Raw genomic sequence first — 11288 nt, 5'->3', positions numbered from 1 at the left:
CTAAATGGTTATATGATGTAAATATAAAAGATTTTTCTCTATAATGTTGTGGATCATGTAAAATTTTCTCCTAGGTCAACTCATTTCATTCTGCATCAGATCACAAACATTTTCTCAGTTTCCTCTGAAACTGTTCATTTGGTCTTATCTTAAGACTTTACAATATTAGTTACATTCATGTTCTCCAATAGGTCAGTACCCCCTTAGTTTCTGTATTTGGGCAACCATGAAAAGAACTGCTATAAATATTTTTGTACGAATAACTCATCCTCTTTCTTTGATCTTTTTGGGGGTATGGGTCTAATAATGATGTAACTGTAGCAAAGAGGCAAAAACTTCAGTAATTTTGAGGGTATGGTTCCCAATTGTTTTCCAGGATGTCTGGACCAATTCACTAACCCCACCAAAGATGCATTACTGTATCTGTTTTCCCTGAAATTCCTCCAACATTTGTCATTTTACTCCTTTGCCATATTTGCCATTCTGAATGGTGTGAGATGGAACCTGAGAGACACTTTAATTCACATTTTTATCTAATGGTGATTCAGGTTTTTTTTTTTTATTTCGATGCTGATAGTTTGAATTTCTTCTTTTGAAAATTGCTTGTTCATGTCCTTTGGTCGTTGAGGAGTGATTCTTAGTCTTATAAATTTTAATCAATTCCTTATATATCTTGAATAAGAGAACTTTATCAGAGAAATTTGCTGCAAAAAAAATTTCCCACTTACCTTTCACTTCTAACTTTTACTGCATTAAATTTGTTTATACAAAAACCTTTCAATTTTATATAATCAAAATTATCCATTTTCTTTTCTGTAATCCTCTCTATTGCTTGTTTATAGTTATGAACTCTCCCCAATCCACAGATCTGAAAGTTGTTTTTTTTCTTGCTCTTCTAATTTGCTTATGAGGTCATCTTTTATGTCTAAATCACATATCCATTAGATTTTCTTGGCATGTGATATGCATCTCTATATATTTTGTCTGATAGCCAAGATATATAGGAAATTGATGCAAAAAATACAAGAAAAAGACCAATTTCCTAATAAATAAGTGGTTAAAAGATGTGAAAAATTTTCAAAATAAGAAAAGGAAACCATCAGTAACATTTGACATAATGTTCCAACTGAATACTAATAAGAGAAATACAAATATAGGCACACTCATTAAATTTTTAAAGATGACAAGACACAAATGTAATAAATTTTTTAGAATCTACAGGAAGACAATCGAAATAATGAGCCATTGTTTTATTGAGCTGTGAATTGATCCACCCATTCTAGAAAATAATTTGGAATTATTCCTAAAACAATTTGAAAATCACATATGTCATGTATCATGTCTCCACTAGGCATATACTCCAAGAAGGTTAAAGAAAAAAAGGAAGGTCCTTTTACACAAAAATACATATAGCTTCACTTCCTGTAGTAGCAAAGAACTGGAGGAAAAATGGATATCCATTGATTAGAAATAGATGAACAAATTGTATCTCCCCAAGAAATTGGGAATATGAAAAGTTCAGAGAAATGTTTCAAGTCAAATGTGAATTAAATCAGATCAAAGTAATTTGATACAGGAGAATAATTTGTACAATAACCACTAATTATGAAGAAAAACAACATTCTTCAGATTTCTAATCAATGAAGCATTGTATTGTGACATCAGAAGTCTGAGTGTGAAATATGCCTCCTGTATCTCATCAAAGAGATCAAAACTATAGGTGTTGAATAAGGGATACATTTTCCAGATATGGTCAAATGTTTATTTTACTTAACCATACTTATTTGTGATAAGGGAAAATTTTAATGGAGGCAAAAAAGGATATGAGAGTTTGGCAGCAGTGTGGCATAGCAGTTGAAAAAAAAATTTAAAGCTCTTAGGTAGTATTAAAAGTTGCCTAGTGTACTAGGGAAGACTTCTGCATTCTGTTCTGCTCATACATATTATTTTACACACACACACCCACACCCACACACACACCCCCACCCACACACCCACACCCACACCCACACACACCCACACACACACCCACACACACACACACACACACCCTCTCAGGGATGCCTTACTAACTGACAGGTCTGGGCTCATTTGTTTGGTTTTTTTCCAGAGTAGGAGACCAAGTACAGCTGTGACCATAACACTACTCAAGTCTCAAAATGCTAAGGGTAATCCTGGTAGGAGGTATGATGTCATAACCATAGCTCCTAAGCCCCCACTAATGTGCTTTTCACTTATACAAAACAGTTATAATGCAGCTATTGACTACCCTTAAACATGAACATTTATTTAACAATAAAGTAAAAGCAAGGATAATCATAACATTTACTCAGTAGAGACAAAAGCAGGAATAATCACAATATAATAATCTGTTCACAAACCTGGGTTACTCTCACCAACCAATATACACAATATCTATGGAGAGTAGAGAAGAAAGTAGACCCATACATATAAACTTAGTACTGAGTCACAAGTATAAGGAAACCCATGTGCCAGAGGTGATTCATGACTGTACTTTTAATGTCTTTGATCTCTTTGGGGAACAGTCTTCACCACTGGTCTTCTGTTTAGCAAAATCACTCCTCTGGTCTGGTTCATGTACAATGCTACTCTTAGACTACTGAAATAGGGTCACGTTCTCTTAGCACATGGTCACTTTTGGCAGGATACTGAGAAAGTGTTAACTCTTTTAACAAACATATATTTAAGTAAGTTCCAGAAAAATAAGCTTATTTTCAGTCTTCTACTTTACCTTCTTTTAAGCTGTAGGAAACATAAAAATAAACCCAATACATACCTAGAGGCTTTCTCTCTCACTGACTGTAGATGGAACTAAAGGACAATAAGCTCGGACAGTTATTTAAATTGCAAACGTGTCTTCTATCTTCTAAAGAGCTTCCTAAAGCTACCCGGGCCTCTTCCAATCACAAAGCTCCCTGAATCAGCTGTAAAGCCTGCCTATCAGTTATCCCCAATTGTGATCTGTATTCACTAAGTAGTAACTTCTCATTGCCTTGTGTACTCTGTCTCCAGTTTCTTCCAACTCCTAGGCGCAGCTTTTTCTCATTTTCTCTCTGCTACAGCTTTCAATGCTTCAAGTCTGGGCCTTGTGTTTAGTAACTCAACTCTGCCTTAGAGTGAAAACTCAAACAAATGTATCTTTCTTTCAGCATGACTTCAATACTCCTTAAACAAATATCTGATCTGTGATTTCTCATTTAAAGATTTCAAAACTGCAAAGTCATACATAGGTGAGCTAATGGGCAGTCACAGTTTTAACCTCTGACTGACTGTTCTCTTTCCAATTCTTTCAAAATAGTCTCTCTCCCCTAAGCATGTTTAAAAATCTGACGGACTGTGTTTCTTCTCAAGCTAGTTTTATCAGTGTTCCACTCATAAAATTCTTTTTCCACCCCTTTCAGCAGCTGAAATGTCCACATTATTAGTACCTTAGATGAGAAGCCCAGTACAAAATTATCCTACCAGAAGAGGAAATGGTTCTAGAGAATGGAGGCCACAAGGGATGGATAGATAAACGCCACCGTCAGGACACAGTCGAAGGGAGAGATAGACATTCTGGTATTCCTTTGGAGGAGATGATCGTGAGCAGATTGGATTCTCTCCAGAAAAGAATGTGTTTCACTGTGCATCAACTGAGCCCTAGAATTATTGATGGGAAAAGAAGATAGGGGTCAGAGAAAGAGATCCCCCTTGTCTCCCAAGTCATTGAGCACAGCCTTATGATCATTCATGTCTCTAATCCACCTGGACTCATAGGACCCACCCAGAAGTGCCAGTGAAGAGTGAGGATGTGAAACACACAGTTCACAAAGATTTTTAAGAAAAATATTGCTGCCTTTGGAAGGACTTTGACAAACTAACTAAGTGACAAATACTATCCTTATCTAGCCTATACCAGAGTGCACCTAGAGGTCAGTAAGAAGGTTGTTGTTGTCAACAGGAAAATCACCAGGCATGCCCAGACCCAGAGAATATCTTCTTCGTGTTGGCACTGATTGGAACCAATTCCAGTCTGTTAAAAATATAACCTAGGCACTACAAACAGCACACCAGACCCAGCCCTTTACAAAGGAGCACATTAAGTAGTAAGCATTTAGCACCAGGGAGATCCTGGGGCTCCCCTTTACTGGAGAGAAGCAAGCAGAGGCTGGGAAATCACTTGTCAGGGATCATAGAGTTAGAGCTGGGAATGTTCCTCTGAAATTATTTAGCCTAACTACCTCATTATACAAATGAGGAAACTGGGTCTCAGAGAAAGTCAATTAGCTTGTTCAAGGTAATAGTAGGCATTAGAGGTATAGAAGACAAACACAAGAACAATCTGGGTCTGCTGTCCACATGCTTACAATCTACAGGACACAACATGCAAAACAACTATATACAAACAAAATACGTACAGTACAGAAGGATGACACCAGCATCAAGGAAGACTAGGAAAATTTTCTGGCAGAATGTGGGATTTGGCAGGATTTTAGCAAGGAAAACCTTGCTAAAGGCTTGCTAATGGAGATGAGGAGGGAAAGAATCCCAGGTGGGGGGGGGGGGCAGCCAGTAAAAATGCATTTTAAAAACCATATTAAATAAAGAGATAAGTAGATAAATAAAGGAGATTAGATAAATAGATTAAATAGATAGATAGATGAGGTAGAGATAATGGAGATAGATCAGCAGATAGATACATAGATACCTAGACAGACAGACAGACAGACAGACAGATAGCTAGCTAGCTAGCTAGCTAGCTAGATAGATAGATAGATAGATAGATAGATAGATAGATAGATAGATAGATAGATAGAATGAGGTGTCTTGTGACAGGGATAGCCAGGTGGTCAGAGTCACTTGGATCCAAGAGTACCCTGAGTGAAGGGAAGAAAGAAGATCATAAGGTGTAGGGGGCAGGTCATGAAGAGCTTTGAATGCCAAGGTATTTTCTAGTATTTAGTCCTGTAGGTAATCATGATCCACTGCAAAACTTTTAAGCATGAATACATTTTTGTTTTGCTTTATTTTAAGAAGTGCACCGTGTTCGGGAAGAAAGTGGAAGGAATAAAGAGATTTCTTCTTTTTTCTTGCAGCATGAGAAGAAAATGGTCCTGGGCCAATGTGGTGATGACCATGGTACTTGCACACATAGCTACATTTCCCCAGAGGAATGCGGGAAGGGACGTCGTTCCCAGCTGCCAGCTCTAGAGGCCCCCCCAACTGTTTACCAAAGGGCCTCTAGTATTCCCTTCCGTTAAAGTTGATTAATTGTTCAGGGGACTGACAACTACCATCCACCTTTTGTCTCCTTAAGACTTTTGGAAGTTTGGAATGCAAAAGGAAACCCTGGTAAATCTCATTTCACAACTTATTAAGGATGTTCCCACGCTGGCTATGAAGAGATATATAATAGGTTTATAATTTAGAACATTTTTAACTGTTTGGGAGGAAGCCAAGCCTAAAAGGAAAGAAAGTACGCAGGATACAACCTCCCCGTCGGGGAATCGAACCCCGGTCTCCCGCGTGACAGGCGGGGATACTCACCACTATACTAACGAGGAAGACGCGGAAAGCCTATCTACCTGCAGAAAGCTGTACAATTGGCAAGGACTTTGTAGTTTCATGGTTATCTTTAAGTTTTGTGTAAGGTTGGTATTTATTCTCCTAACTTTAATAGAAATTCTAGGTCCGCGTTTCTAGCCGAGAAGACCAGGCGTGGATCCACAGAGTCTGTACCATTATCTGGTGACCCGCAGGTTCCTCGGAAGGAAGAGGGGTGAAGGCGGGGGAGGGGCGAGAGGGAGGAGGGGCGGGGGAGTGAAGGCGGGGGGAAGGGCGGGGTGAAGATGGGGTGGGGGGAGGGGCGGGGAGTGAAGGCGGGGGGAGGGGCGGTGGTCCAAAGAAAGACAGTTAATTAAGCAGTAACTTTTGGAGCTGTCAAAAAGGAGTCGGCGACGTGAACCGAAGGTGGACGAGGAGGAGCTCCTTCTGTCTCTCTTTCCTTCCTTCTCCTCCCTCCATTCCCATCTCTCCTTCTCCCGCCTCTCCTCCTTTTCCCTTCTTCTCCATCCTTCCCCTCCCTCCCTCTCCTCATCTTCCTCCATCTCCCCCTTTCTCCTTCTCCCGCTCCCTTTCTCTCTCTTCTTCCAGTAAAACAAGATTTTAAAAATTAAAGCTGAGCTCTAGCTTAGATATAGAAATTTAAAACTTGATTTTTATTTGGATAAGGAGAAAAAAGCAGGTTTTGCGTTGGCCGGGAATCGAACCCGGGTCAACTGCTTGGAAGGCAGCTATGCTCACCACTATACCACCAACGCGGCCCAAAACCAAGCTGCTAGGGAGCCTAGATGAGGTCGGCGGGGCGAAGTCTGCCAGGCCTGGCATGTCAGTAAGGACCCAGGAGCTCGGGCCTTCACCTCTTGCTCCAGGCCCGTTGTCTGCAGCCTCTTCTCATACACCCACTTCCCGAGGCCACCGCTGGGAAGGGGGCTCCGAGCACCGCCGCTTAAGCGCCTGCTAGGCGCCCTGCGGCTCCTCTCTAGGGGAGGGGATAGTGGAGACCAAACCCCACAGGGCCTGCCCTCGGGGAGCTTACTCTCTACTGGGGCTCCCTAAAGGAGCTCTTGGGTAGGCAATCCAGGGAGGGGAGCACGAGCGGGGAAGAGGACAGGCGTCCCCCTGGGAGATGACGGAAGGCCGAGGAGAACGTGAAGGCAGAGTCGGGTGAAAAGGCAGCCGGCCAAGTGGGGTGCAGCAGAGAGGGAAGGCGCTTCGGGAAAGCAGCGGGGAAAGCCGGCGGGAGCCGGGCCCCCAAGCGGAGCCGCAGGGTTTGCGCTTTATCCCCGGCGGGAGGGAGACCATGAAGATGCTGCAGCCGGGCAGTGGCACCGAGCCCCTCTGCAAGCAGAGCAGACTGGAGAAAGGGGACCCGGGGCGGCCGAAGGCGGAAAGGACTGCACCAGACTTGGCAAGGAGAGGAGGGCTGAAGAGTGGACATGCGAGCACGACCGCAATTGCTAAGAAAGGGGGATGGGGGGCACCCTTCCCACTGATAAGAGACACAGGGTGCGGGGGCGCAGACCCACTAATGTCTTCTCTAGGGTTACCCAAAGGAGGGCATTCCTCTCCGGGAGGAATCCTAGGAGGCATCAGTTGGAGCTGAGCCCTGATTGACGGGACAGGTTATTCTAGGGAAAGGATAGAGGAGAAAGGAGAAATGTGTGCAAAGGCACGTCACTGAGTCACCGGACGCCAGGCCTGAGAGCAACCTGAGACATCACCTGGGAGCAGGACTCAGGGAGACCGTGTCTGTGCAGATGAGGAAACTGGGGACTTGAGAGAGTGAAGCGTATCCGAAGAACAATTGCGTAGTCCAGGTGAACCGACGGCCCCCACGGGTCTCAGAGCCCTCCCTGCCCGCTTCCCAAACAAGCTAGGTGTTATGATGGATGGATGGGGGAGGGAGGGAGGGGGAGAGAGAGAGAGGGAGAGGTGGATGGTTAGAGGGAGAGCAAGGATTCTGAGAGAGAGAAAGAATAGGTAGATAGGAGGGGGGCGGGGCCGTAAGCTCCCTGAGGGCAGAGATTGTTTTACTTTTGAATTGGACTCCTCCCTCTCCCCCCCCCCGCCCCCGGCACTGCTGCCACCAAGTAGGAGCTCAATAATTTCCATGGATGGCTTGAGTAGGTGGGTGAAAGGGAGAGGTGGGAAATAAGCCTGGAAAGGTGGGAGAGGATCTGGAGGGCTCCCGTCAGTAGCCTGCCCTTAATTCCGTAAGTACTGCGGAGCCACGGCAGAGCTCCGAGCTGCAGAAGCACTCTTCTGCTGCCACCCCCCACCCCATTCCCAGCCTCAGCGAAGGGCGGCTGAGACGCAGGAACCCGTCACGTTCTCGGAGGCTCTATCACTCTTTGTCCCCGGCCCGGACCGCCGAGGCACAGACCTGGAAGGGGGAAGGGCGGTGAGAAAAAGGGCCACATGGGTACGGAGAGCCGAGGGCTGAAGCCTGAGCCGAGTAGCAGAGCAGTGGAGCCTCCCAGAGCTCTAGGGGTCGCTAGGCGCTCAAGCTCAGGACTCTTTTAGCCGTAGAGCTTCCTTTACCATAAATGACGGAAAGAGTCCAGAGGCCGCGTAGACAAAGGGTCTCCCTTCTTCGTATTGAATGCGGGCAGATAATTTTTGAAGTTTCACACCAGGTATTTACGGTAGCAAGATGCCTGACCAACAGCTCCAGTTTGCAATAGTATCCTGTAGAGGAAGAAAGACACAATTTCTCCGTAGTCAGGATGGCCGAGCGGTCTAAGGCGCTGCGTTCAGGTCGCAGTCTCCCCTGGAGGCGTGGGTTCGAATCCCACTTCTGACAACTGCTTTTTATTTCCCCTTACTAATTGAACTCTTCACAGAAACTACTGGGCGTCCGTGGCAGCGGCAGGTTTTTTTGGGCAAGCACGAGCCCGGACGTCTCCTCCCCTTTCTCTAGCGGCGTTCGCTTTAGGAAGCGCTTTTCCGTCGCGCTCCCACAGCGAAGCGGTGCTACCGAACAAGGGCTAATTTTGCCCAGCTGGGGTGAGGTCCCTACCGGTCGGATGATTACTGCGCAGTCCGAGAGGTCGCTCAGTCACTCAGTGCGGCAATAAGCATTTATTGGGCACCGACTATGTGCCAGGCAGTGTGCAGAGCTCTGGGGATACAAAGAATGACAAAAGACAGGTCCTGCCCCCGGAGCTCACAGTCTGAGGAGGAAGATGACGGATAAACCCTCTACATAAACAAGATACAGAAAGGATGCATTGGAGGGGGAGGGGGGCTAGCCATTCATTTATACCTTCTGTCAAAAAGAATTCTTTGGCATTTGCTCTGGAGCTGATATGTATGCCTATAATTCCTTTGCAAGGAAAAAAAGCAACTGCAATATCCCAATAAGGTGGTGGTAAGAGGCTGGTGGGAGGCAGGGTCTTGGACCAGAGATGTTTCCTTTGATGAGTTCTAGGTTGGGTCCGGGACCCTCATATTGCAGCCAAGCCACAAGGCAGGTCCAGTAGGTACCTCTGCCCTGGTAACCCACGAAGTAGGCCCGACATAACTCAGAAGTTAAACAGAGCAGTAAAGCTAACAGCGCATTTTACAGCCCCACCCCCATATTTTAAATTAACAGAAATGTTTTCTTTTCCTCCTATCGCCAACCCTTCCATTCCATGGTGGGAGGAAGGGGGGGGGGGGGGAGAATGGAGAGAGACACACAGAGACAGAGATAGAGACAGAGAATAGATGAGAGAGAAAGGATGATAGAAAGATAGGGAAGTGGGTAGGTAGGTAGATAATAAAGGGAGAGAAAGGGATAAGAGGATGGATGGATAGACAGACAGACCATCACTTACTAGAGTGAAGAGGTGGGGAACATACATTCTACTGTCACCTTTCATATTACTAGTATTACAGAGATAAAAAGGTGGATACAAATATTTCGAGGAATTCCCATTCAAAACATGTTTTATGCTAAACTAGGAATTCTGAATTGTGGGTGTTTCTCTTAATTCTAGCAAGTAGAATGGCCATGAGTAAAACATATTTCAATTTTGTAAAAATATACTTTAAAAATTGTTTGCCCCGAAATCTCCAAAGTCTTTGGATCATGTCCAATTAAAGGCCTATACCAGAAAGATATTAAAGAAAGAACACATAAGGAGGTCTATTTATATTAGCAAAAAACTGAACTATAAAGACTGCTTATCTATAGATGAGTAGCTGAAAAAATTATGGCATAAAATGCAATGGAATATTATTGTATCCTAACAAAATAGGAAAATGGACAGTTTATGAGAAAACTGGGGAGACCATTAGACACTGGTGATGAGTGAAGTGAGCAGACGTAGAGAAATTTTTTTTTTACAAAATATATTATAAAGAAAACCAACTTTGAAAGTTGATATAGTCCTGATCACTGCAATGATAAACCACAATTCCTGAGGCCTGAAGATGAAGCATGCTTTCCTCCTCTTCCTCTCCCTGCTGCTAGAGAGGTGACAGACATAAATAAAAGTCAGAATGAGGCCTGGGACTGATTGAACTGAGAAGAGTTCTCACTTGGGTAAGGTAGCTGGGCTAACACATGGCCTGTATGCACTAGAAGTGGGGTGGGATGATTTGACAGCCTTTGCCCCTGCCCTTACATGAACAAAATATATGTTTCAACTACCTGTTATTTCTAGTGAGGATAAAGTGATTTCTCAAGATCTCAAAAGTAACTCCCAAGGATTTTACCCCTCTTTGACCTAGCTGAGAAAAACCTAGGGAGACAAATCCATACAACTCTGGAATGTATAAAATGGAAACAAATCATTTCTGAGGCCTGTGACTCAGATTGACCTGTAGTACACATTCCCAGTTCTATGGTTTACTAATTGAATGATCTCAGACTTGTCACAGTCTTCTTCTAAGCTACTGTTTCTGCATCTGTAAAATAAGAGAATTAAAGTACATATAATATATAAGGTATCCTCCAATTCTAAGTCTCTTTTTATGGCATTTTATACTTAGAGATTTTAAATAAATTTGTAGTGAATTTTATAATCCACTTTTGTTGTTTTTTCATGGTAAGGTTGCCTGAGAATAGGAACCAAGAGATCAAAGGAGGTAATCCAGATAAGAGAGGGGAGGCAACTGATATTATCAATGTAATGTGTGGTAAAACTTTCTCTAACTTACAGACTGCTTTCCATCCAGTTGTAAGCAAAGAGATGAACCCAAATCAAGGAAAAACAGCCCAGGACTGGGAACAAGCAATTCAAGATAAAAGAGGGAAGCAATTGTTCAGCATGCACAATCTTCCACTTGCAAAAAAGGGGACACTCTTTGGTCTGTTTTGCTTTAATAACACACCAACCCCAATGTGCTTAGATAGTATTGTAATTTTTAATATATTGACTCAACATACCCCTGAGCAATTAATTTTTATTTCTAAACACAGTTCATAGTTGGAAACTATGTTGTAAAATTCCCAACCACTTTATATATTCTGTATTAACATTAAATGGAATTTTCCTTTTTAAAATTATTTTCCAACTGGTTTTATTGCTGTCTTCTAGAAATATTGAGGGTTTGCTTAGGAGTTTAATGAAAGTTCATTGACTTGAGAGAAGCTGAATTGAATGGTAAAGCTACACACTTCAAGTGGCCCTGACTGTCCCCAGTAGGTATCCTGGTTTGAATAGTACTGAATAAACGATGGAATCCCACTTCTGATCTGCTTGCTGGGTTTTATTTTGGTTGGTTGGGTTTTTCCAATT

The 11288-nt window shown here is 43.3% G+C and overlaps 3 non-coding genes across 3 annotated transcripts; 1 reads left to right on the top strand and 2 right to left on the bottom strand.

Annotated features, from left to right (window-relative positions):
• Nucleotides 1-5492: 5492 nt before the first annotated feature.
• On the bottom strand, nucleotides 5493-5564 carry TRNAD-GUC (transfer RNA aspartic acid (anticodon GUC)). Its single transcript has one exon. It is a non-coding gene; the product is annotated as a tRNA-Asp (tRNA).
• Nucleotides 5565-6248: 684 nt separating this feature from the next.
• Nucleotides 6249-6320, bottom strand: TRNAG-UCC (transfer RNA glycine (anticodon UCC)). Its single transcript has one exon. It is a non-coding gene; the product is annotated as a tRNA-Gly (tRNA).
• A 1962-nt stretch (nucleotides 6321-8282) lies between these two features.
• TRNAL-CAG (transfer RNA leucine (anticodon CAG)) lies at nucleotides 8283-8365 on the top strand. The gene has a single exon. It is a non-coding gene; the product is annotated as a tRNA-Leu (tRNA).
• The last annotated feature ends 2923 nt before the right edge of the window (nucleotides 8366-11288 follow it).

The sequence above is a fragment of the Petaurus breviceps genome, unplaced genomic scaffold, assembly GCF_028583685.1.
Source record: "Petaurus breviceps papuanus isolate PSGF00001 unplaced genomic scaffold, PetGlider_PUasm1.0 90319, whole genome shotgun sequence".
Lineage (NCBI taxonomy): Eukaryota > Metazoa > Chordata > Mammalia > Diprotodontia > Petauridae > Petaurus > Petaurus breviceps.
This window is presented reverse-complemented; position numbering and strand designations above follow the sequence as displayed.